The 27819-nt window shown below is 35.4% G+C and overlaps 1 pseudogene across 1 annotated transcript in view; it reads right to left on the bottom strand.

The window, feature by feature from the left end:
- The window catches only part of LOC309615809 (protein enabled homolog), a 51868-nt pseudogene extending 27129 nt beyond the window's left edge, over positions 1-24739 (bottom strand). The window contains exons 1-3 of the transcript in view: positions 24726-24739; positions 24250-24411; positions 21650-21816 (exon numbers count right to left, since the gene is read on the bottom strand). The product of the transcript in view is annotated as a protein enabled homolog (transcript). The remainder of the gene's footprint in view (positions 1-21649; positions 21817-24249; positions 24412-24725) is intronic.
- Between the last annotated feature and the right edge of the window lie 3080 nt (positions 24740-27819).

Raw genomic sequence — 27819 nt, 5'->3', positions numbered from 1 at the left:
AGATCTTTTCTAGCCATAGACAAATGAGACGATTTCCACTTTATTCCTTGGATAAGGAATAACATCCACGTTAGTTTCTTTCTAGTGGTGTTGGAATTAAAATCCTTTTAATTGAAAGAAGAACAACAAAATCCTAGGAAAGAAGTGAAGGAAGAAGCTTCCTAACCTTGCAATACAAATCCCTAATAACCATATGCACAAGAAAGGAGAAGGTTATAGAAAAAAGTATCTATAAGTTTGTGGATATTTCCTTGGCTTTCTTGGATACTGGGATATTTCTAAGCTATTCCTCATAAAACAAGTTAACTTTCTGATTCATTTATTTCCTGATACTGAATAACTAATTTCTGCATATGGTTGTTTTGGGAATTATATTACAAAGTTAGGAAGCTTCTTCCCTCACTTCTTCCTAGGATTTTGTTGTTCTAATTTTGCTTTTCCCCTTTGATGAAGAAATATGTATAATATTTTTAAAATATAAAATGACCATTGAACTAGATATCAACAGATTATGTTCAAATTCTGGCTCTATACAGCTCTAAAGTATATGATACCAGACAGATTACTTAAAAGTGAGGAACAGTTAAATAAATATTTATAGCCTATTTCACACAGTTGTAGGAATAAAGTTTGATATATATGAACACTTCTAGAAGATGGACTTGTACACTGTAAATATTCATTAAAATTTAGTAATTATAGATCTTTAGCTGCAAATAATTTTAAAGCTATTACCCCAAGTTTCTGATTGTAGAATTCTTGTCCCTATTCTGTGACTTTAAATTCCTAAGTTTTCATTCTGTAAGTAAATTCAAATCCTTCTGTTTGTAAGAAGAAACATATACAGATTACCATAGATTGGGGGGGTTATTTTAAGGGCATATAGGCAAGTTGTTACTGTAGAATATTTATTTAGATTTATCCTATAGATGCCACTGCCCTTCTGATACAGGTTTTTTTTGTCATCACTTCTACTCCACCTCTTTTATCAACCTAGACTCTGTCTCTATCCTTGTTTCTCAATTACAGACATCCCAGGAAGCACGGTTTTTCTGGCTGGATAATCACTATATATAGGCATATATAATCACATATATAGGCAAACTCTTCAAGCTAAGTGTTCTTCCTCATAAGTGACACTAAGCAGGCTAAGGATGGATGACATTGGAAGGATTCCATCTCTAATTCAACATTGGAAGGGTATCGTCTCTAATTCAATCAACTTGGACCAAGTTAGCAGAATCATATGTAATGAAGCTAGAGATCTATCTGAGCAGGACCACCTTTGACTGCTTGCTGAGAAGGTATCTTTGCATATTGAAGACTGCCATTCCCACTAGCAGAAAAGTAGTTCAGACAATACATATTTTACAATTTTATGAACTAGTAAAATTGCATTGCAACTTTTCATGGATTAATGACGATATAGATCTACTTAAATAAATATTTCTATGGAAATAATTTGACAAGAACAAGAAATGATGCCAGAGGGAATAAAGCAGGGATAATACACACAAACTCACAGTAGAGGTAGAAAAGATATTTTGTAAAATTTATTATATGAATCTAAATTTTATCTAAATAGTATTACCATGATGCATAAGCACATTTGCAAAAGGTTTCCCTCAGGATAACCATATTCTGAACCATAATATGAATCGTGTTCATATGTCAAGAATAGTGCAGAAAGATTCATGCATCAGGAAAAAAATCATACAGAAAAAGTTAAAAGGTCATTTTTTTCCTTAAAATTCAGAAAACTACTGTGCTTTACAACTACTTATAGGTTTCATGTTTTGGTAACAACAATGTGGTAGGCAGAACAATGCTCCCCCCCCAAATTAAATAAAAAAATAACAGTCTTATTCCTCAAAGTGAATATGCTGGGTAAAATAAGAAGAATTACAGTTGCAGATGGAATTAACGCTGCTAATCAGCTGACCTTAACATGGAGAAATGATCCTGGATATTCCAGGTGAGCCCAATATAAGCACAAAGTTCCTTAAAAATATTGAATACAAGAGGGAGGCAGAAGAAGAGAATCAGAGAAAGAGATGTAAAGATGAAAGGAAGTTGAGTAAGAGTGAAGGGGTATGAGAAGAACTTGACCAACCATTTCTGGCTTTGAACATAGAGGAAAGAGGCCCCAAACCAAAGAATGCAGGCAGTCTAGATGCTGAAGAAGGCAAGAAAAGAGATTCTAGTTAGAGGAGATTAAGGTTACAGATGGAATTATGGTTGCTAATAAACTGACCTTAAAATAGGGCCAGTAGCCTGGATTATCTAGGTGGGCAATTGCTAAATAAATATTTTATGTGAAATGAATGAACACAATGTAGGGAAGAGACATTTAAAATTGACTATTGATAAGTTAATACAAAAATGTGGGTGACGTAATTCTGAACGAAATCATTTTCATATTTCATAGACTTCTCAATTAAAAAAAATTACAAAATACCAAGATGTAATTGAATAGATATTAACTGAGTATTAAAATCAAGATTCTAGTGCTTAGAAAGCTCAAAGCCAGATTAGTATAAATGCATAAGTTAATATTTAAAGTTTATGTGTGTATTTGTATAGAATAACTGAGATTTATGGCATGCAAGTCTGAAAAAAAACTCATAAGCCTTATTTTAAAAGGTCAAAACTGTGCTATTCTCCCCTTCAAAGTCAAATTAGGGGAGTACTTTCTTTTTAATCATTTTATGAAATTGCTGTATATTTCATTTCAGGCCTTAAAACATATGGCAGTCCCACTAATTGAAACAATTTTCTTCTTCATCCTGACTAATTAAATCCCTCCTTTCTTTAATATGCACTGGAAATTTATGTCATAGAGGAGTCACCAATAGTTTATTCCTTGGATTACCTTAAGGTCCACTCAGCAGTACTCTAATACTCAATTTAAACATACATTAAAAATGTTTTCTTTATAATTTAATTGGAAGGAATTTTAGCTCAGTTAATGAATTAAAACTCATTCATGGCACAGACATGATTGTTCTGCCTCCCTGTAGTTTGTAGACTTTATTGCACATACCACCTGCTTAATACTCACTTTAAGATGTCTAGGAGTTTGGATTGTCAACTGGATTTCAGAAATTAATAACTGTTGACTTGTAATGTTTTTTCAGCTTTATTAAGGTATAAATGACAAATAAAATTTTAAGATATTTAAAATGTCCTGGAATTTTGTTTGTTGGGAGCTTATTGATTACTGATTTAATCTCCTTACTAGTAATCCGTCTGTTCGGATTTTCTGTTTCTTTATGATTCGGTGTTGGTAGGTTATATGTTTCTAGCAATTTATCTATTGCTTCTAGGTTGTCCAGTTTGTTGGTACATAGTTGTTCATCCTCATATCTTATGTTCCTTTGTATTTGTGTGTGTGGTAGCAGTTATAATGTCTCATTTTTCATTTATAAATTTATTTATTTGAGTCCTTTCTCTCATTTTCTTGATGAATCTAGCTAAAGGTTTGTCTATTTTGTTTTTTTTTCAAATTGTGATATTATTAATATATATTTATGATTTCTGAAATAAAGCTTGTTTATTTACATTTGGAATGAGCTGAAATAAAGGATTTATGTCTTATCTTTTAAATCTTGTCTCAGATCAAGCTCTTCCAAGGGCTAATGAACACATAGGAACCATCAAGATTAATACATTCTGATCTCACAAGTAAACACAGATGAAGGTCCCACAAGTCACTCAATAAGTAAGAACACATAGCAAAAATGATGAAACATTCTGTGCTTTGTTTCTGGTTATTTTTCAAGTGAACTATACGATTTTAAGTCTCTGCAATTCAGTTTGTATTTGTGTGTAATAGGAGAATTGAATATTATGCAAATTATTATTATACCTCTAAAAGTTCTTATACCAACGGCAATAACAGGCATAATCCATACCATTTAATATTTAGATTAATTTCATGTAATTGATTCTTGGTACTTTTTTTTAATATAAATGTATTTATTTATTTTTGTCTGCGTTGGGTCTTCATTGCTGTGTGCAGGCTTTCTCTAGTTGTGGCGAGCAGGGGCTACTCTTCAGTGCGGTGTGAGGGCTTCTCATTGAGGTGGCTTCTCTTGTTGTTGAGCAGGGGCTCTAGGAGCATGGGCTCAGTAGTTGTGGCACACGGGCTAGGTTGCTCTGTGGCACGTGGGATATTCCCGGACCAGGGCTCAAACCTGTGTCCCCTACATTGGCAGGTGGGTTCTTAACCACTGCGCCACCAGGGAAGTCCCTTGGTTCATGATTATGTTAACCGACTTGCCTTTTGTAAATCCTGTTGAGATTATCTCATTCATGGCACAAGAATTTTATTATTCACTTTGTTTTACCAGAAACTGTCTTCTGTCTGTCATCTATCTAGATAGCTAGCTTGCTAAAACTGGCAAACTTTCTGTTTACTACAGGAATATTTCTAGTTTTATGCATATCTATCATTTTCCTTACAATGCCTTAATAAACTCTTCATAGGAACTCCTCAGTGCCACACATTCCTGAAGTTTATGCTAACTTCCTTCCACCCCTGGGATTCACCATCCCACACAAGACAATGCTTGATTCATTGGTAGTGGTTCAACCTGCTTAAAACCCTCATATTATTTGCTCAGGTTGAAGAAAAACATTTTTTTTTCCCCCAGAGAGTCACAGATCACTCTGTGCAGATCTTTTATTAATTGTTATTTTGCCAGAGAGTCATTTGGGGGCCAATATTCATCTTCTTTTTCCACTTGTGTCTCAGTAGGTATCCTGCTGTCTCTTTGCCTTGAGTTCAGCAACTCTTGCTTCTTTCTATATCAGATTCGTTCCCTCTATTTATTGAATATATTACAAAGGAAAGTACATAGCAGTATACAGTTGACCCTTGAACAACATGGGAGTTAGGGGTGCAGACCCTCCAGGCAATAGAAACTTCACGTATAACTTCATAGCTGGCCCTCTGTATAAATGGTTCTGCATCCACAGATCCAACCAACTGGGGATCCTGTAGTATGGTAGTGTTTATTTAGTGAAAAAAGTTCACATATACATGGACCCATGCAGTTCAAACTGATGTTGTTAAAGGGTCCACTGTATTTAATAAGCATATCTGTGCATTTTGTGAAAAATAACAAGTTAACAGTAGTAAGGCCATATTCCTCTTACTAAAATATCCCTTTCTAATATTCATTTTATTATGTTAATATAACTCATTTTTTAATCTCCTGGTTAGAAATACAACCCAGGCTGTAAGCAAAAGTACTAAATTGGTGGAATATGATCTAATCTGGCAACAGGAAATCAGAATGAACTGCAGGTTCTTAAAAGCATAGCAGCATTTATTCCTTAGGATGGAGAGGAAGTGATTATCTTCTTACCAGGGGTCTAAAATCCATAAATAGCCAGGCCACTGTACCACTCTGACTGATTAGCTTTAGTTAATCTTTCACCCAGACATGACTCCTGATCCTAATTACCAAATAACCAGAAGCTAAGTGACATATTACCTGAAATTTTAAAAATTGTTCCTGTATTATAATTTATAACATCATACTAATGTATTATTTATTTTTATTTTTAATTTTTTAAACTTTTTTTAATGAATGAAAGATTCTTTAAGTTTTATACTGCTTTAAAATTTCCAAAAGTTTCACACACATGACTTCATATAATCCCATAACCCTTTTTTTTTTTAATCCCCATATTGCCCCTCTTCTTTTTCCTCTATCCACTGGTAATCACTAATCTGTTCTCTTTATCTGTTAGTCTGCTTCCTTTTTGTTTTATTGACTAGTTTGTTATATTTTTTAGATTCCATATAGAAGTGGTATCATATAATATTTGTCTTTCTCTTTCTGACTTATTTCACTTAGCATAATGCCCTCCAATTCCATCCATATTGCTGCAAATGGCAAAATTTCATTTTTTTCTATGGCTGAGTAGTATTCCATTGTATATATGTACTATATCTTCTTTACCCATTCATTTGCTGATGGACAATTAGTTTGCTTCCATACCTTGGCAATTGTAAATAATGCTGCTATGAACACTCGGGTGAATGTATCTTTTCACATTAGTGTTTTTGGGTTTTTTTGGATATGTACCCAGGAGTGGAATTTCTGGATCATATGGTAGTTCTAGCTTTAGTTTTTTGAGAAATCTCCATACTGTTTTCCAGAGTGGCTGTACCAATTTACATTCCCACTAACAGTGTAGTAGGGCTCCCTTTTCTCCACATCCTCACCAACATTTGTTATTTGTGCTCTTTTTGATGATAGCCATTCTGACAGGTGTGAGGTGATACCTCACTGTGGTTTGGATTTACATTTCCCTGACAATTAACAATGTTAAGCATCTTTTCATGTGTCTGTTAGCCATCTGCATTTCCTCTTTGGAAAAATGTCTATTCAGTTCTGCCCTTTTTCAACCGGGTTGTTTGTTTTGTTTTTTTGATGTTGAGTTGCATGAACTGTTATATATGTTGGATATTAACCTCTCATTGGTTATATCATTTGCAAATACCTTCTCCCATTCCATAGGTTGTCTTTTTGTTTTCTTTAGAGTTTTCTTTGCTGTTCAAAAGCTTTTAAGTTTAATTAGGTCACATTTGCCTATTTTTGCTTTTGTTTCCTTTGCTAAAGGAGATGGATCCAAAAAAAATATTGCTGCGATTTATGTCAAAGAGTGTTCTGCCTATGCTTTCCTCTAGGAGTTTTATAGTATCTGGTCTTACATTTAGGTCTTTAATCCATTTTGAGTTTATTTTTGTATATGGTGTTAGAGAATGTTCTAATTTCATTCTTTTACATGTAGCTGTTCAGTTTTCCCAGCACCACTTATTGAAGAGACTGTCTTTCCTCCATTGTATATTCTTGCCTTGTTTGTTGTAGATTAACTGACCATATGTGTGTGTGTTTATTTCTGGGCTTTCTATCCTGTTCCATTGACCTATATGTCTGTTTTGTGTCAGTACCATACTGTTTTGATGACTGTAGCTTTGCAGTACAGTCTGAAGGCAGGGAACCTGATTCCTCCAGCTCCGTTCTTCTTTCTCAATGTTGCTTTGGCTATTTGGGGTCTTTTGTGTTTCCATACAAATTTTAAAATTTTTTGTCCTAGTTCTGTAAAAAATGTCATTGGTAATTTGATAGAGATTGCATTGAATCTGTAGATTGCTTTGGGTATATGATCATGCTAACAATACCGATTCTTTCAAATCAAGAACATGGTATATCTTTCCATCCATTTGTGTCATCTTTTGGTACTATTACTCAATATATACATTTTCTACTCTCAAATAAAACTTAAACTATGGATTAGTCTCAATTTAATGTTTTCTTTAAAGCAAATATAACAAGTCTTTGAAAATATAGAACAAAATTATTGTTAGACAACAATTTTATTTTATATTTTTGGAAAGCAAAAATAAATAAAACAACTGACAATGTACAGTGAGCCCCATCACAATGAAATCTCAGTCATAGACAATGCTATCCATCTATTAATATCTCCTCTCTTTCGCGTGGGTTTGTGTGTATGAAATAAAATTCAGATGTGTAAATAAATAACCATATATATTCAAAATACATTCATATGAAACTAAGTATCTACACATATGTAAAGGGAAAGAATAATTATATCATCTACTGTGTCAGATGTTGTGAGTTTTATATGATCCAGTCATTTTGTTACCCATTTTTTCATCACACTTCATATTTCCAGAATATTTTATAGTGTTATCCATCTAAGAGATGATATGACTGAATGGTGAATTGGTTGTGAATGACTGAATGGTTATTAAGATCGGTGAAGTTAAGCCATTCTCTTTTCAAGAATTTTGTAGACTATGGTTTATGAAAATCTCTCAGAAAAATACAATGTGATGATAAATAAATATATTCAATAAAAAAAATAAAATCAGAAGAATTTTAGAAAAATACCCATGATTCAATATTGAAAACATAACTGAAAACCAGAAATGCACATATTTGCCTTATATTTGCCAATACTTGTAAACCAAAACCTGTTACTTAACAAGCATATGTAGAAAGATGCAAAATTATATCATCCATGAAAGTGAGAATTACAAAAATACATTTACTTTCAATCAGGGAAACAGGAAAGCTTATTTTGGTTTGAAAAAAAAAAAAAAACCACACAATTTTACATGAGAATTAATATGCCCTGTTCTGACTTTAGGTGGTATTGAGATTTGAATTTTAAAACATGTATGATTCAAGTAACCAGAAGCAACAAAATATACATTAATGTCAATCCTTGTTGATAACACTAGATAGTGCCAACCGAATTTGAGAGTAAAATATCTTTCAAGGAACACACCCTCATCTCAGGCAACAATGATGTCCATAGGTAAAGCTCCACCAAAAATGAATTGCTAATTCTAAATTATAATGCACAAAAGGAAATAACTTATCATGAGAATAAGCTAAAACAGTAAGTGGCAAGGGTAGATTTACAGGAAACTTAATTATGAATAATACAGTATAAAATAATATAAGCATGCTTACTATGATTAAATGAACAATATACTTTCAAAGTAGTCTAGACATATTTGAGAAAGATCTAACTAGAAATCCTTGCAATTAGAAGAATAACAATACAACTAAAATATAAGCTCAGTGATGGATATAAAACAAGTTAGCACAGCCACTTAGAGAATTTGTGTACCCGAGTATATATTTTAAGTTACATGTATGTACATATATATTTGTATGGATTTATAGATATAGATACAGATAAGAGAACAGGTCAGAGAAAGAAAGATATGGAAAATATGAAGGAGAGAAAGAGACATGGGGAATACACTAAAACAACTGAGCATGAGTTATGGAAGATGCAAACAGAAAAGAATGAGGAAAATAATGAAGTAATAATGACCAAGATTTTTTCAGAACTGATGAAAACATGAATTCAGATTTAGGAATTCCAACAAAACCCAAGAGAAGTATGGAAACATAACCCTAATGACAAATAGAGCATCTTAAAAGAAGTTGGAGGGGCTTCCCTGGTGGCACAGTGGTTACGAATCCGCCTGCCAATGCAGGGGACATGGGTTTGAGCCCTGGTCCAGGAAGATCCCACATGCTGCGGAGCAACTAAGCCCACACGCCAAAACTGCTGAGCCTGCGCTCTAGAGCCCATGAGCCACAACTACTGAGCACACATGCCACAACTACTGAAGCCCATGCGCCTAGAGCCAGTGCTCTGCAACAAGAGAAGGCACTGCAATGAGAAGCCCACGCACCGCAATGAAGAGTAGCCCCCGCTCGACGCAACTAGAGAAAGCCCACACACAGCAACGAAGACCCAACGCAGCCAAAAATAAAATAAAATAAATAAGTAAATAAATTTATTAAAAAAAAAAAGAAGTTGAAAAGAAAAGTAATAAATAGTGGACTGAAAGATGACGCTTCAACTGTAACAATAAATGCAGAGTAATAGCTTCAAAATGTGGGGAGAAAAATTTGCAACAGAAACTATTTTAGTCACCTAATCTATGACTCCACACTGAAAAAAGAAATACATTTTTAAGTAAAAATAAATAAATAAATAGATAGATAACTTATAACAAACATGTCCTCAATATAAGAGACTATAAAGTCTGTACTTACAGAAGAAAGAATTTGAACCTAGAAGACTGAGCTGCAAATAGGAATAGTTAAAAAAGATAATGTCAATTATGTAAAAAATCTGAATGCTTAAAACAATGAAAGTAGCAATAATGAAACTGTAAATAAAAATAGAACTGAAATACTGGATAACAGTAATGGAAAGACACAAAGGTGTGACCAGAATTAAGGCTTTCACAGAATCTTGGCATACTTGGAAGGAGGAAAGAGACAATGATAACTGTGTATGCTAAAGGGTATGTGATATAATGATAGAAACAGAATGTTTAACTACCAAATCATAAAACTAACTTTCTATATTATGAGGTTAAATAAAAATATTTTAATATAGCTATACTATTTTGATGAACACTTAATGAAGCATTTATAATGCTAAGATGTACCATATGTAGTATCTAAGGAACGAGCACTCTCAGACGTCCAGTGTTAAGGACAACAAGGGCTGAATTTTCTAATGTATGAAAATTGTACCATAATTATAGATGAAATAAATCCCCTGAATCTATGCTAATTATTCTCACATAAGTTAAATGTAGAAATTGAATCTGTTTTACTTGCTATGTAGAAGCTATGCAATGCATTTTTGATGACTAGAATATTTTCTATTTCCCCACTTGGTAAGAAATATGGTTTGCTTTTCATTTGATTAACCTAATGTTTTTTCTATATTTAATTTTTTTATAGAATATGAAGATTATGCAATCTTATACAGTTTGCTTAACAAAGATAAAAGGAGCTATTTTAAGTGTCAGAAAATGGCAAAGTCAACAGTTTTCACAGTACTGAATTGCTAACTAGTGAGTTTTTCTCCTGCATATATAACAATATCATTTTTAACAAAAGACCTAGGTAAGAAATATTGCCTATAGTAGGAAAGTTCCAAAAGTTTGGTGTCAAATAGCCCTAAGTTTTCCAGTCCCTCCAAATGTTTAGCTTATAAACAAGTGTAATTAGATCTGATACTTGGTTTCCTCAAAAGAGGTATAAAACATGTACAATATTTATCTCATTTTGGAAAAATATATAAAAATTGTATGTTAAGTCTGTAGCACTGTATCTGACACAAAGTCCTCATTAAATGATGGCTACTAGAATAAGTTTTCCAACAATTATTTTATAATTTCATAGCTGATTTTTATCACAAGACTCACTTTGACATTTTTCCTTTTTTCTGGAAAGTTCTAATTTTTGAGAAAAATATCAATATACCTAAATATTATTAAGGTTGGGAAAAATCATGCTTTGTATACAAACAATTTAAACTTATATTCCTCTGTGTGTGTGTGTGTCTGTGTGTGATTAAATTGTCTGTATATTCTCCTAGCTTTTCTCAGATTTCTCCATGCTAATTTTCTCTTTATTCACTTGTTTCTAAATCAGATTCCAGTTTCATTTGGTTGTTTGTATGAGTTTAGAAACATTTTTTTCTGTGTCAAATTTGTTTAGGGATTTTTTTTTGCAATAAAAGCCCTAAGCTTGCTATAAAGGATTATATAAGATTTATTTTCTAGTAAATAATTTAATAAGTTGACTATGTATGAATCATTATAATAGAAAAAGGAGCAGGGAAATTTTTTGATATGACTCATAAAGGTAGAATAAATACTTTTGAATACCTAAAAAGAAATGGTTATTTGTCAAATCATAACACTTGAAAAAAAATCAGAAGAGTGTAAGTGAATCCAGTTAGAATTTTTGCCAAGACATTCTTAACATACATTTAGAAAAAATGAAAAAAACTGACTTAATAATTTGGACAAAGTATATTCATAGAGAAAGTAAAGGAAAAAAAAACAAAAAAAAAATTACTATCACCAAAAAGTCCCAAATATTTAGGAACATACCAGAATTATTAAGAAAATATTTGTCTAAAGTAACAAATATTTTGATAGTTTTTAAAGGTCATCAGAATTATTACCTTGGACTTTTAATAATCACTGAATATAATTACATGTATATGTTATAATTTAGAAAATATTTAAATATTTTTGAAAGCAAAATGTTTGGGAGTGTGACCATAAGTAGCATAATAATATTATGGCATTCATAGTTTGTAATCTCATATTCATTAGTCAGTATCATGCCCATGACACACAGGAAAATGAAGTTTATCATATAAAAGTTGAGAATAAATTCAGTGATCAATAGCAAATGATCTTCATGATATACAATTCAAGGTTTAAAGCCAGTAGAGCCACAGTTGTACTCTGAATCACACTGTGTGCACAGTAACAGTATTGCTAAAGATAATGGAGATTGGCTAGTACCTTTCACATACTGGAAAAAATGGAGAATACTGAGAATCTGGCCCTAACCCAATGTCTTCCCTTTCTTCTATCCAGAGATAGAAGAAGCCACATGAAGGCGCCTATCTTCCCAGGCCACAAATTCACTAAGGATTCATTAAAAAGAAAACTGCAACACTAGACCTAAGCTTGAAAGCTTGCAAGAGCTCCAAGATGGCCCTGCTGACAATGTTATGCTTGGTCTTGTGGCTTCAAGACTCCTTCTGCCAATGGGAGGACAATACATTCTATCTGATGTTTGATGATCAACAAACTTTCTGTGAAAGGCCAGACAGTAAATATTTTAGGATTTGTGGGCCATATGATCTCTTTCACAGCAATTCAAACCTACAGTTGTAGCATAAAGGCAGTCATAAAATATATATAGATGAATGTGATTCCATTCTAATAAAATTTTATTGATGGACTTTAAATATTTAATTTAATTTTTGCATTTTATGCCATTGATTAAAAAATGTTTAGGAATATAAAAACTATTTTTTTGTGAACCAAAAAAATAAGAGGCAGGCTAGATTTGGCCAGCTGGCAATAGTTTGCCAACCCTTGATTTAGGTCACCATGACAATCAGATATAGACAGAAAAGGCCTGACAAAAATAAGTAACAATGCATCTAAGCTGTGCTATGAGCTCAGGAGGAAGGTAATCAGAAGGAAAAGGTCCAACATGATTTATCAGCTACAGAAGAAAGATTACTAAAATTCTAAAAAAAAACAATTACTTATACATGATTAAGAATAACACAGGTGTTTTCAATGCAAAATCAAAAAAGTATCTAGAAGTAAAATGTAATTTTTAAAATGAAATGACTCAGTGGAACACCAAAGTTTCTTGAACTAAAAGGTTTGCTTTCTAGTTAAAAAATCAATAAGTCAATTAAAGGAAAGAACAGCTGCCCCTGAGTCCTAAATTATGGACAAAGTAAAGGAAATATCCTAAAACATAAACAGAATAAAAGGAAAGAGATTAAAAATATGAAAATTATGAGGAAAGAGACAAAAAACCTGGAGTTCAGATACTGAGAATTAATAGCTAAATATTAAAAACCGAGGTAAAAAAGAATTGATAGTAAAAATTAAAAAAATAATGACAACAAATAATAGACACTCATTCCTGGGCCAGAGAGAAACCGAAGTCTACTTTCTTGAATGCACTGATTTCTAGCAGACTAATCATGAAAGACATGCACATAGACATTTCCTGACAAAAGCCACACATTCCCACCCATTTTTAGGAACTAGAGCAATAATTAAAAATAAAAATGTGAAATATAATGAAATAAAACATACTTTTTAAAATATAAAATTAATGAAAGAAAACAAAAATTAGCAACTTCTCCAAAATTAATTGTCTGTAGAAAATGATGCCATACATGGAGACTGAAATTTTGAGAAGATACAGGTTTGAAGAAAGATTGGTCATTTTCAAAATGTTGAGTTTCAGATATAGAGAACTAGAAAACAATGTCATGGAATTAGTGATTAAGAAACTATGGGGTAGGGCTTCCCTGGTGGCGCAGTGGTTGAGAATCTGCCTGCCAATGCAAGGGACACGGGTTCAAGCCCTGGTCTGGGAGGATCCCACAGGCCGCAGAGCAACTGGGCCCGTGAGCCACAATTACTGAGCCTGCGCGTCTGGAGCCTGTGCTCCACAACAGGAGAGGCCGCGATAGTGAGAGGCCTGCGCACCACAATGAAGGGTGGCCCCCGCTTGCCACAATAAGAGAAAGCCCTCGCACAGAAATGAAGACCCAACACAGCCATAAATTAATTAATTAATTTAAAAAAAAAAAGAGTGTCAATGAAATGGCCCTGAAAAACATAGTGCGGTAAAAGAAGAGACAATACATGAAGATAAAATTTTGGTAACACCACCATTTATGAGTGAGTAAGGAAAAGAAATCAGAAATGAAACTCAAGAAGGACAGGTAGCACAACATGCTAGAGTAGAAATACAGAGATACCACTCTTCTTGAAACAAAAGCATACAAAATTCTGAGGAAAAAACTTTGGGAACAATAATGGTAAATTTTTCCAAAAAGTTCAATTAAGAGAAGTGTTGGGAGAAAAATCAGCTTTCAAAATATGGAGGGTTTCAATGTAATTAACAAAAGTAATTTCAACGGAGTGCTTTGACAGAAGCTATGTCACTGTCATTTGGAGTGAATAGGTGAAAAGAAAGCAGAAAATATGTAATGTGTATATTTAAGTATTGTGTACTTTAAGATATTAGTATTCTTGGTTTTATGAATAAAGAAACAGTATCAGAAATATTAAGCAACTTTTCACTCATGGCCAAATAACAGATAGGATTACTGTATTCGGGAATGATTCCATATATTTTAACCTTATATTTATTTATTTTCATTTGTTTTTATTTTATTTTATATTTATATATTTATTTTAACCATATGTCTAACATTGTAGTGTGTGTGTGTGTGTGTGTGTGTGCATATACCTTTAATCCTAGAAAGGTGCTCCATTATTAAAAATATTAGAAGGTCAATTCAGAAAAATCACAGGAATTCATATTTTTATACTCCAATAACTTCATCTTGTATATTGTATAAAGATATAAATACTATTTTATCTTTCAACATGTTGGGACTGAAGATGTTTATTATTTATTCAACAGTACATTTTAGTTCCTTTTCTCTCCACTAAAAATGGCAGAAATTATATCAATATTATTTATTCATTTTTTATTAAGCATAAGTATTTGGAGAACATACAAATATGTTCAGATCATTTTAAGGGCATTCCTTCATTAGCAAATGTTTGGAAAGCCAAACAACATGCTTAATAAAATTATGAAAACTTATTTTTACTTTTTCCTCAAATAAAATTTCATACTTTAAAAAATTTAATGCCTTAAAAAGGAGGCAAGAATATAAAATGGAGAAAAGACAGTCTCTTCAATAAGTGGTGCTGGGAAAACTGGACAGCTACATATAAAAGAATGAAATTAGAACACACTCTAACACTATACACAAAAATAAACTCAAAATGGATTAAAGACCTAAATGTAAGACCAGATAGTATAAAACTGTTAGAGGAAAACATGGGCAGAAAACTCTCTGACATAAATCATATGGCAAGATTTTTTTTGATCCACTTCCTAGAGTAATGAAAATAAAAACAAAAATAAACAAATGGGACCTAATTAAACTTAAAAGCTTTTGCACAGCAAAGGAAGCCATAAACAAAATGAAAAGACAACCCTCAGAATGGGAGAAAATATTTGCAAATGAAGCAATCAATGAGGGATTAATCTCCAAAACATACAAACAGCTCATGCAACTCAATATCAAAAAAAAAACAAACAACCCAATCAAAAAATGGGTGGAAGATCTAAATAAACATTGCTCCAAAGAAGATATACAGATGCTTTAAAAGCACATGAAAAGATGCTCAACATCACTAATTATTAGAGAAATTCAAATCAAAACTACAATGAGGTATCACCTCACACCGGTCAGAATGGCCATCATCAAAAAATCTACAAACAATAAATGCTGGAGAGGGTGTGGAGAAAAGGGAACCCTCTTGCATTGTTGGTGGGAATGTAAATTGGTTCAGCCACTATGGAAAACAGTATGGAAGTTCCTTAAAAAACTAAAAATAGAGCTACTATAGGATCTAGCAATCTCACTCCTGGGCATATATCCATGTACACACACACACAATGGAATATTACCCATAAATTTGCAGCAACATGAATGAACCTAGAGAATATCATACCCAGTGAAGTAAGTTAGACAGAGAAAGACAAATATTATGTGATATCACTTTATCATGCAAATGAATCTACATACAAAACAGAAACAGACTCACAGACATAGAAAAAGAATTTATGGTTACTAAAGGGGAGAGGGAAGTGGGGAAGCGACAGATTAGGAGTATGGGATTAACAGATACAAATTACTATACATAAAATAGAAAAGCAACAAGGATTTACTTTATAGCACAGGGAATTAACACCCAATATTTTGTAATAACCTATAATGGAATATAATCTGCAAAAAAATCCCTCAAATCACTATGCTGTACACACGTGAAACTAACAAAACACTGTATATCAACTGTACTTCAATTAAAAAAAACAAATAAGCAAACAAAAACAACCAGAAAAAGATAACCAGAGTATTTACCCTTTGTTTTCCTAACTTTTAATTGTATCTGCACTTTATTGTTCAAATAAAAAAATCACATACAAATATGAGACTTGATCTTCCTGATCTTCTTCATGCAAGTAGAAACAATACCTCCTTCCTTTGAATTCCTGTAGTATTTTATTTAAGAATGTCTCACAACAGTTATTACTCACTATTTTATTTTGCAGTCATTTATTTTATCATCTCGAACAAAGACTATAAAACACAATACCTGTTTGAGATTCAAATGCTATTTGTCTCAGAGATTTGAATAATATGAAAAAACACAATAAATACTTATGGAATTAAAGAGCTAATGAATAAATAAACACTATCCATGTGGTTTCCCCCACTTTGTTACCTGATTTTCAACAAAGAATTCAGTACTCAACATTAGTTTTCTCAGTGTAGTTTCCTCCACTACATGAGTATGTCAACCTACTTATATTCACATATTTATATGTTTAGCATTTAGAAGTTATAGAATATTATATATGAAAAATAATACAGTTTTAAATCCCTTACCCATACGCATATTGAAAAATAAAATACCAGGAAAATAACCTATACTTCTGAGGGCAAGAATATATCAAACAGAGGAAAAATTATGCTCAGAGCCTTTTGGGTTTTAGGGATAGAAGAATTAAAACATGTAATTTCCAAGGAATGCTGCAGAAGTGTAAAAGAGATAATCAAGGTTTATTAAGTCAGTAGGACTAAGTCCCATGTGGACACGTGCTTAAGAGTTATAGAGAGAAAAAAAAATCTGAATACACAGCTTTTAGTTTGTGTGTGTGTGTAATAATGCAATCAGAGTTTAGTGTCAGAGTATATAATTATAATGTGAAGTACAGATAAGAAATTCCAGCATGAATCCTGTCCTTCATAAAGTATTTTCATTACATTCATGTATGCATCTAATTAATCTACACTAATTGAAGCTAAATGTGAAACTCTTTAGGTTACAGTAAATTTTTATATGTTTTGAAAACTCTAATTCAGGATATATATGATATTACAATATGCCCTTCAGATGCTAAACTTATATGGCAATATTCATATATCTAGTACATTTCATTTTTTTTCTTTAGGTTCTATACTGAGGTGCTGCTAATATATAGTTTATAGAAATACCCCCCAAAGTGCTGCCTTTATATGGTCTGCAACTATTTTATCAACAAATGTTGCACTGGGTTTTAGTCTGCAGAAACATTAAATATTTGGGTTTAGGCAAATTATATGAATAAAAACAAAGCAGACAATAATAGATAATTAGAGGAAAGAGAAGAAATTGAAAGAAAAAAAGGAAGGAGGAAGAAAAGATTATGGCCTTGGAGTCAGAAGAAAAATGAGGAAAATTTAAGACAGAGTAGGAAAAAGAATTGGAATGGGCAGTTGGAAGGGTACCAAGATAAAAGCAAAGACTAGGCATAGAAAGGGAATGAGGTTGGAATGAGAAGGTGCTTTTGGTGCCAGAAGGAGAGTAGATATTGGGTTGTAAGCCAGATCGGGCTGTGAGGGTGCTGGTGTCCCTTACAGGATTGAGTTATGGCTGGAAGGGAGAACAGGATGTGCCTGGCCAGGAGCAGAGATACTGGAACAAAACTGCAGCATATGAAGTGAGAGGAATATGTTCAGAGCTGTTGGAGGTTGTGGTTATTTAATCATAACTTTGTTCCTTCTGGTGCCAGAAGTCTGATGGAACTCCCTCCCACAGAGGTCAAACAAATGATTTTCTCAACTCAGTCAATTACCCACCCTGTGAATAGAAGGTCAGAATGCTGACTAACCACAGTTTAAGACAAATGAGATGCATTAGATGTGCACTTGCTTCCAAGGTTCCTGTGACCTAATCATTTTAGAGATTTAGATACTGCTTTGCTAAGGTCAGACTAACTAAATGATCAGTATGTTAAAATACTTGTTTTGATATTCTTATAATATATCCTTACTAAGGGTATTATATAAACCATTAAGAATTACATGAAGTACTAAACAATAACACTTTAAGGAGATAGAATAGTTCATTACTAACATACCTTACTAGAAATAGTTACTAGCTTTTGATTCATAAAAATGTGAAATTGAACCCCAAGTCTGTTATTTAACTATTTGAATTGGTAATTTAATGTCTTAGAGCCTCAGTGTTCTACCATTATTATTTAAATAGTAATATGAAACCCACGTGGTTTGTGTAATGATAAACTGGGACTAAATCTGGTTTAGCACAATAGCTGGTACACATAATAAATGTTGCTTACAGAAGATACTTGATAAGATCTCCCTATATGAACCCTTCCTAAAGGCTCTCAAACTTTCCCACTTTTACCAAACACATTTCCTTAAGCCACTCCTAGAACTATTACACTGTCTTAAAAACAATCCCCTTCTCCTGAATATAGGATATCTTTATTCCGCTGTTCAATCAGTCAAGTGCTGCTGTTTGTTGGTGAATAAATAACGATTTCCTTCACAAGAGTTTTCAACTTTGGTTATGGCATTTTGGTTATGGCATTTTCTTACACTGTTCCTCTCTTCTGAGCTCATTTGTTCCTATATTCTATAATCTTCTATTTTGAAAGAGCTTTCAAGTGTAAAAACAAATCATTCTTTCTTACCATAATTGATGTCTTTTTATATTTTAATAGCCCTTTATATTTAACAATACACTGATATGAATTACACAGTGTATCATATCTCATTTTGCCTTGTCTCCCCCAAATATCATATAAAAATCTTAATAGAATGTGCCAAGCCTTATACCTCTTTTAATTCTCCATTGAGAAGAACAGTGCCTTGTCACGGTACAGGGGGCAAAACTTTCACCTCTATACTCTTAAGGTTTTCCTCTGGCCCTGAGAATTAAACTGACATAAAACAGATTAACAGGAGAAAAGCATACAGATATATAAGTTTTATGTGACATGGAAACCTTCATGAGGAATGAACACCCAAATAAGTGATGAAGTCTATTAGGTTGAACGAAGAGAGGCAATAGTGGAAAAATAACTGAATTATGTGTTAAAGCTAAAAGAAAATAAGAATTATTTTAACAAGATCTGTTTGTACAGAATTCTTTTGGTTTCAGCTTCTTGTCCTTGATGATAAGAATGTTACTTTCCTTCTGGTACAGGAGTTACCAAACCAAACTTGGGTCTGCTCGCCTGTGCACAGTAAAGCCAATCTACTGGCATCAGGTTGTGGTGAAGGAAAGTGTAGCCTTTATTGCAGGGCACCAAGCAAGGAGTCCAGGCAGCTAGTGCTCAAAAGACCCAAACTCCCCAGTGGCTTTCAGGGAAAGGTTTTTAAACCTTTCCCCGGTTTAAAGGGTGAGGGAGAAGGGTTGTAGGGTGTATGATCAGCTCATGGACACTCTTCTGATTGGTTGGTGGTGAGGTAATTGGGAGTCAACATCATCAACCTTCTGGTTCCAAGAAGTCTGGGGTCTATATGCTTGTGGGCAGCATACAGTTAACTTCTTCCACCTGGCAGGGGTTTTAGTATCTGAAAAACAGCTCAAAGGATATGGCTCAGAATATTATCTGTAGCCCTTGAGAAGGAACTAAAGGTCCTTGACTTTGTTTAATGGCTACACTATTATTATTCTGTCTTGCTTGGCTGTTTTCCTTTCTTTCTGCATTTTCTCACTTCTCTGACTAAATTTATTCTTTGGAACCTGGGGAAAACCTAGGAGGCTAAAGATTTTCTACAGATAAAAACAGGTGGAGGACATGGTGGGGGTTGGGGGTTCTGTTTCCGGATGGCCCCATAGGGTCCTGCTCACATAGGAAGGACATCTTTCGCATGGGCAATTCATCTTCTGCTCTTAAGAAAAAGAAGGAAGGTCACAGTGTTTTTCTTGCATTTTCTGTTTTGCAAGTGCCTTTAACTCAAAATAGTCAACGTGCCAGAGCAGCGAATTTGGGGGTGGTATATTCTGCCAGCCTTCACTGGTAAAGTAAGTCCAATAAAAACTGAACGGTCGCTTAATTTGAGAAGTATACATCAGGGGATCGCAGCACCACAAATTCCTTTTGCATTTTGAAGTCCTCTGCTGAGTGAAGACAACACACAATTAATATTAGTCATTTTTATTAGTTGAAGTTTTATGTGTGATATTAGTGCAAGGTTCCTGGGCCAAAGTTAGATTTTAGCAACTCTGCATTCTGAATCTAGATATTGTCAAAAATATATCTACAGAGGTTGACAGGAAGGAAAAAATTCTATGAAAACATATTAACTCTACTTACACTATTACTGACAAATGTCTCAGACCAGGAAACCCAAATCTTTTTGTTTCTTATCTCTTTTTCCTTGAATCTCAGAGAATATTTACATAAATTATTGCAAGAACAAGTAGCTGGAATAAGGAGAAAATGGCAGACAAATAGAATCAGATGAACAGCAAGAAGCAACATGATAGCTTCCGAGTTTAGCACTGAGGTGGCCAAGGCTACATAGCCTCTATGTGTCCCAGGCCTGTCGCTAGACAGGGTGCCATTTGCACAAGAGAGAGATGGGGGTCGGGTGGAGGAGATGGCCGACTATAATGTAAATATCTACCAGAAAGTGGAAAAATAAATAACAAGGAATGTCAACTTGATTTTTAAGATAGTGTTATTATTTTTAAAAATTAATAAACAGAAATTTCGGTCAAGTAGATTTGGGTTACCAGAAGTTAGAGCTCTCACACCCCGCAAAGATAGCAGAGCCCAACAGGCAGAAGAGATTCCTCTTCTTTCCTGTCAAGGACTCAGCCAACAAAAAGCCATGGCCTGTTTGTTTCCGATTCCCTCCAATTTCCTTTTCCCTTCTATAAAAGTGTTCTTCTTGGGACTTCCCTGGTGGTCCAGTGGTTAAGAATCTGCCTTCCAATGCAGGGGAGGCAGGTTCGATCCCTGGTTGGGGAACTGAGATTCCACATACCTTGGGGCAACTAAGCCTGAGCACCACAAATACAGAGCCCACGCCCTCTGGAGCCCGAGCGCCACAACTAGAGAAAACCCGCATGCCACAACTAGAGAGAAGCCCGAGTGCCACAACTGGAGACAAGCCTGTGCGCCGCAACAAAAGATCCTGCGTGCTGCAACCAAGACCCGACTCAACCAAAAAAATAAATAAATAAAATAAATATTTAAAAATAAATAAATAAATAAAAGTGTTCTTCTTCCCTTACCATGTGGTGGCTTGCACATGGCTCGCCATGGCTGCAGACCCCAAACTGCAATTTTCTGCTTATCCCGAATAAACCCATTTTGCTGGAGAACTCAGTGGCTCCAGGGTTGGTGAGAAAACAGGTGAGATATCCATGATTGAGCCCATTGTACTCACTGCTTATCTCACAAAACCTTGGAGTTTGAAGGTATTTCTTTTTCTTGGATCTGAGCTTACATGCTCTTTGTGTTTGAAGCTCTCCCGTCTTTACTTAGGATCTTTTTAAAGGTTTCATCTTTCTGGTTAAGGCCTTGTTTTGTATATGCATACTCCTTTGGCACTTTGGTCTAACTGGAGATCAGACTGTTTCACTGAAGTTGGCTAGTCTTCAAACCATTCCTTCCGGTACAGCGGTTGTTTCTCTGAAACAATGCCAATTTTTTCAGCCTTTGGCCAATTCCTTTGGATGGGCTATCTTCTGGAGAGTGCCTAAAAGAAAAGCATTTGGCCTGACTCCTCTGGGACCAAACTGTCTTCAGACTGGCTAAGATGGCTTGTAAGCTGTTCAAATTAAGCCATTTGTGCTGTAAACTTATTTAAGCTATTTGAAAATTGTTCTTTACTCTAGAAGAAAAACCTCTAGGAAATGGCATCCCAGTATCTAAGTGTCTTGAGGGAGTCTCACTCCCTCCCCCCAGGGAATCTGGCCAATTTTATGTTTAAAAACATGGTCCTTCCTCAGGTACATTTCTAACTGAATGGACCAACCTGACCAAAGGCAATTTAGAATATCAATTGCCATTATGGGGAACTTTTGAAATACCCAAACTTAATTTACTTAAAACTGTACTGGACTACAATAGCTTGAAAGTTTCCAGAACTGAGTGGAATGCTTATTTCAATTAACATTTTGAAGCTTCCTAGCATTATCAGGAATCTAAAATTGCCTCTGTATAATAAAGTTTTAAAGATTAACTGAGGCAAACAAATGACTAAAGAAAGATAAAATGGCTCCCGTAGCCTCAGGATCTTCTTCCTTGGCTTCCTCTCAGACTCTGTCACTGGCACTATCTTGTCTCTCTCAGCACCTCCTGGCCAGACTCAGCCTCCAGAGCTATCTTCCTTCTTCCCTTCTACACCACCTACACCTCCGCCATACTCCCAAATTTCCCATACTAATTCTCTTGCCAAACTTCCCGTTTTCTCTGAAACTCTCCCCACTCCCTTTTTCTCTGACTTGTCAGAACCTGTCTCTTTAAAATTAAGCCTTCTGAGGGTCCAGAGGCTAAATTTTTAATTTTTTATACTTTCTGGATTAAAGCTGAACTGTGAGCCATAGTCAAAGATTTTCCTAAAGTAATCAAAGATCCTCATAGATTTGCTGAGGAATTTAATATAGTCATCCACACTTATCAACCTGGTTTCTCTGACTTACATCACCTAGTTCTTATGCTTGCTGGTAAAGGCCAGGGCCAGCACTGGATGAAAACTGCTAATTGGGAGAGTCTTGAAAGGTCTCTAGAATTACAAATGGGAGACCAGCCTGCTAACTTACGATCACATTCAGGCAGTTGCTAGGCAATTTCATTGAGCAATTCTTAGGGCTATTCGAAAGCCTGTTGATTAGAACAAAACTCAAGTGTGCACACAAAAATCTGAAGAACCTATTCATAATTTTTACAGTCAACTTCAGAATGTTTTAAAAGAAAATTCTAGTCTTCCTTCAGATGTTGATTCCACCTGAGTAGCTTTTAACTCTATGCTTATTAATGGGGCTGAACCAGGACCTTTCCCTTCTAGTAAAAAGGACCAGGATGGAATGGGAAACTATGTCCACTCCACATTTAATTAATCTGGCAACCAGCTGTCTTGCACTCCAGATGAGTCACCGCTAAGGAAGACCACCAAACTTCGTAATCTTAAACTCCAGCAAATGAAGGCTCCTAAATGAAACCAAACCCCACCTAGTTTCTGCTACTATTGCAAAGAGGAAAAACATTGGAAAGGAGATCTTTACAAATTTAAGCACTTTAGATACCTTCAGCTCTCTAGCCAGCCTTTCGAAAGTCCTCCCTAATGATGGGGCTACAAGGAACTACAGGGGTTCCTCCCAATCCTCCCTCTTGACTGGCTTGGAGGAACTTTTCTCCATATTAGGGATCAATCTCTTCCAGTCCTAACTGACACTGGAGCCACACTCTCAGTGCTCAACCTGCTACTATGAAACAGCTCCTGCTACTAAAACAGTTCAACTAGTGGGCATCTCTAATGAACCTCAAGAGGTTCCTGTCCCCGAACCTATTCCTTTTTGTTTAGGCCCTTTGAGAGATACTCACCCTTTTCTCCTTAGTTCCTCTACCCCTATACGCTTATTAGGCTGAGACTTCTTAGAGAAGCATCATGCTTCTAATTCCAGAAATTGATAGTAGTCATCAAAGTAACCAACCAGGTGAATTAAATGACCCTTTGACATTTTTCATTTGTTCCATTTCTGATGGTACTAGAGCAGATTCTGGCAACACTGATCATTTGTCCCTTTTGAATCAGCTACCACTTTCCTTATGGGCAAAATCTCCAACTGATGTTGGCAAAATTCACAGCCACCTCCCAGCAAAATTTAAATAGACCCCTCAAAACCTCTTCCCAAAATTAATCAATATCCTGTAGGTCAAGAAGCCCTGTGAGGCATAACGCCCATAATAGAAGTCCCAAGGTTTCATTATCCCCTGTACTAGCCCTGTGACACCTCCATTAAACCAGTGAAAAAAATCTAAGGGCCCAGGGTGGAGGTTTGTCCAGTACCTCACAGCAATAAACAACACTGTTATCCCTCGATACCCTGTTGTTCCTAACCTTCACAGGTTACTGACATCCATCTTCACTGAAAGCAAATTCTCTACTATAACTGATTTATGCAGTATATCCTTAAGTATTCCAGTTGATGAAGATAGCCAATACCTTTCTTGCCTTCACTTGGGAAGACGAACAATTCACCTGAACAGTAATTCCTCAGTGTTACACTGTGAGTCCCTATTTCCTGAAAATCCTGAAGGCTGATCTGGATGCTTTGTTGCAGTATGTGGATGATTTGCTTCTTTGCTCTCCTTCTCAAGCTTCCTCACAGGAGGACAGCGTCCAGTTGCTAAAGCTTTTAGCCTTAAAGGGACATAAGGATGCCAAGAAAACTGCAGTTTGCCCAAACTCAGGTTCAATATTTAGGGCATTGGATATCAGAACAAGTGCTACACCTACATCCAAATAGATTTCATGGTGTCTTAAAACCCAAAACTAAGTGCCAACTGTGGGGTTTTCTCAGGCCAGTTGGTTATTGCTGAAATTGGATTCCAAATTTCTCTCTTATGGGCAAACCTCTATATGTTTCACTCAACAATAACAATCCCAACCCAATTTTATGGGAAAAACCAGATAACACAGCTTCAAGACCTTAAAGGAGAGTCTGATGAACTCACCTGCCCTCTGGCATCCCAATGATCAGATTCCCTTTTTCCTTCTAGTACATGAAAAGGAAGGGAATGACCTTGGGGTACTCACCCAAAAACACAGGGACCACTATCAACCGATAGGGTATTATAGGCAGCAACTGGACCCTATGGCATGCGGATATACCCTTGCCTTAGAGCCATTACAGCCATTGCCCTTTTGGTTAAAGCCACAGAGAAAATCATGGGATCTCTTCTAACCATTTTTGTACCTCATGCAGTAGAAGCTCTCCTGATTTCTCATCACAGTCAGCATTTCTCAGCCAGCTGCCTCATCTTTTACAAAGGTCTTTTACTAACTGTTCCTCACATAACTCTTTTACTTCGTAATAACCTTAATCTGGCTACTTCCCTCCACATCACTGATGAAGTCCCTTACGACTCATTAACACTAACAAACTACCTCCTGACTCCTTGTGATTATCTACAGGAAATTCCACTGGGTAATGTTGACTTCTCATGGCCCACTGATGGTTCTTACTTAAAAGTGACAATGGTAAATATTGTCCGGGAAATGCTATTACAACTCCTTTGGATGTTGTTAAGGAATCATCTCTACATATTGCTACTTCAGTACAACAGGCTGAATTATACAGTCTTTTATGAGCTTATATTTTAGTCAAGAACAAAACTGCCAATATTTATAGTAATAGTATATATGCTTTTGGAGTAGTTCATGATTTTGGAATATTGTAGAAGCAATGTGTCTTCCTTACTTCCAGTGGAAATACAATTAAAAATGGTCCCTATGTTCAGGAATTATTGGATGCAATACTTTAAATCACTGCTTTAGCTATCATTAAGATTCCAGGGCATTCTAAACCTGATTCTATGGAAGCTAAGGGTAATCACACCTTGCTGATATTTCTGCAAGGAATGCTACCCTTTAAGGGATCAACAGCAGCCAAACCTCTGTCATGGTCCAAAGGGCTATTTCCCCAAATAATAATTTAGAAAAACTGGCTAAAGAAGCCCAATAATTGGCCTCAGAAAAGGAAAAACAAGATTGGGAATTCAACAATTGTTGGTCTGATAGAAAGAGGAAGCTCTGGTTTGGACCAAATAACAACCCAGTCTTATCAGAGACTAAAATTCCCACTCTTCACTACTGTCCATGCATTAAACAATTAGTCTACTGACAAAATGGTAGCCTTCATGAATCAATATGGTGGGGAAACATTAACAAAGCTGCAAAAAGTGCCTACCTCACTTGTCCCACTTGTCCGAAGTACAACCCAGGGAGAACTGCTTCCAGTCATTTTAAACTGCCTAATGGACCACTGAAGGTCTGGCAAATGCATTCACACAACTTCCTCTGTTTCATGGATATAAATATGCTTTAGTCATGGTCTGTATGTTTCCACACTGGACTGAAGCCTTCCCTTGCAGATAGGCTACTGCCTCTTCTGTGGCTAAGGTCCTATTGGTAAAGATTATTCCTACCTGGGTAACTCCTCTCAAACTCCATAGATCAAGGAACCCATTTTACTGGCCAGGTGCTCTGACAAGTCTGCACTGTTTGGCTAGTTTTACAACACTTTCATTGTGCCAACCATTCTCAATCCTTTGCTTTAACCTAATGCAATAATGGCATTATTAAGACTCATTTGGCATACTTTGTAGAGGCCCTCCAAATACTTTGGCCAAAATCATTGCTGTTGGTCCTTCTAAATCTCAGGTCTACCCTTTTGGAACTCATAAACTCTCACCCTTTGAGATAGAGGATACCCACTGTACTTGGCACCTGCTTCTTTTGACCCACACGAATAAAAGGAGAGAGACTCCAATACTGCAAAGACCTAATGGCTTCTATTAAAAATAACCATGTTTTGGTACAGCAGTCTTTTCACAGTGTGCCCTCAGGAGATGAAGGCCTTAAGCTTCATACCTTGCAAGCTGGAGATTTTATCTATTGGAAAAACCCCTTCAACCTTGTTGGTTGAAGTACTGCTAACAAACCCTTGTGCCACCCAATTCTAAGAAACAGACTCTTGGATTCATGTGACACACCAAAAGAAAACACCAAACCTTGACTAGACCTGCACATTATCTGGTAACCTAAAAGTAAAGATTTCCCAAACTGAAGCAAATGACATCTGATGAGACAGCTTTCCCAATACTAGCTGGATGTTTGTCACCAAATCTTTGATGATGACATAATTCAGATGATTTCAAATGTCTTTGATCCTGAGAACATATGAACTTCAGATAAAAAGTGCCAGAGAGTTCTCTCTCCTGCCCCTCATTGTTACCTGAATGTGACCTTAATAGGTTTCCAATCTGTGAACTTTCTCTCTGAAGTGAGACACTACACCCAGGGAAGATCCTTCCCTTTTGAGGGACAGAAAGCAGCTGAAACTAGAAAACCTGACACCTAATCAGCGAGGTTTCCAAGAAAGAACTTGATCAAAAGAAGAAAATGTAAAAAATTAAGAGACCTCAATTAATTAGAGTTGGGAGACCAGAAGGGGGAGCTCTCATGCCCTAGGATGACAGCAGAGCCCAAAAGGGAAAAGAAAGACCTCTCTTTCCTGGCAGAGACTCAGCCAATGAAAAGCCATGAACTCTTTGTTTACTAGAGCTCTCCCAACTTTCTCTTCCTCCCAATAAAAGTGTTCTCTTTTTGTTGCCTTCTGGGGACTTGCACATGGCTCATCATGGTTGTTGGCCCCAAACTGTCATTCTCTGCTGATCCTGAATAAACCCATCTTTGCTGGAAAAATATCTGGCAGTCTGTTTCAGGTCAAAAATAGTTACCCGTGAAGTAACAGACTGTTCAATGCCCAATCAATTAGAAGGCAACTTCTATTCCAAGACCAAAATCAGATATGAAAATAGAATTTGGGGTGAGAATATTCTGCTTCATAGGAGAAGGCCAAAGTATTGATAGCTCTGCTTAAAATCCTGTAAATGTTCAGATAATTTCTCTTAGCTGTTTGCACTGAAACTTCACAGTCTTACAGAGTTTTCCCAATCGGAACTCATTACCTACAATGCTCTGAAATGTGCATTCAAAATACCTCGTTTCATGGTTAGTAGTTTTTATTTTCTTCCTTCCACAAGA

This window comes from Balaenoptera borealis, assembly GCF_965194805.1.
Source record: "Balaenoptera borealis genome assembly, chromosome: 18".
Taxonomy (NCBI): Eukaryota; Metazoa; Chordata; class Mammalia; order Artiodactyla; family Balaenopteridae; genus Balaenoptera; species Balaenoptera borealis.
Note: the sequence above shows the minus strand (reverse complement) of the source record. Positions and strands in the feature narration are given on the sequence as shown.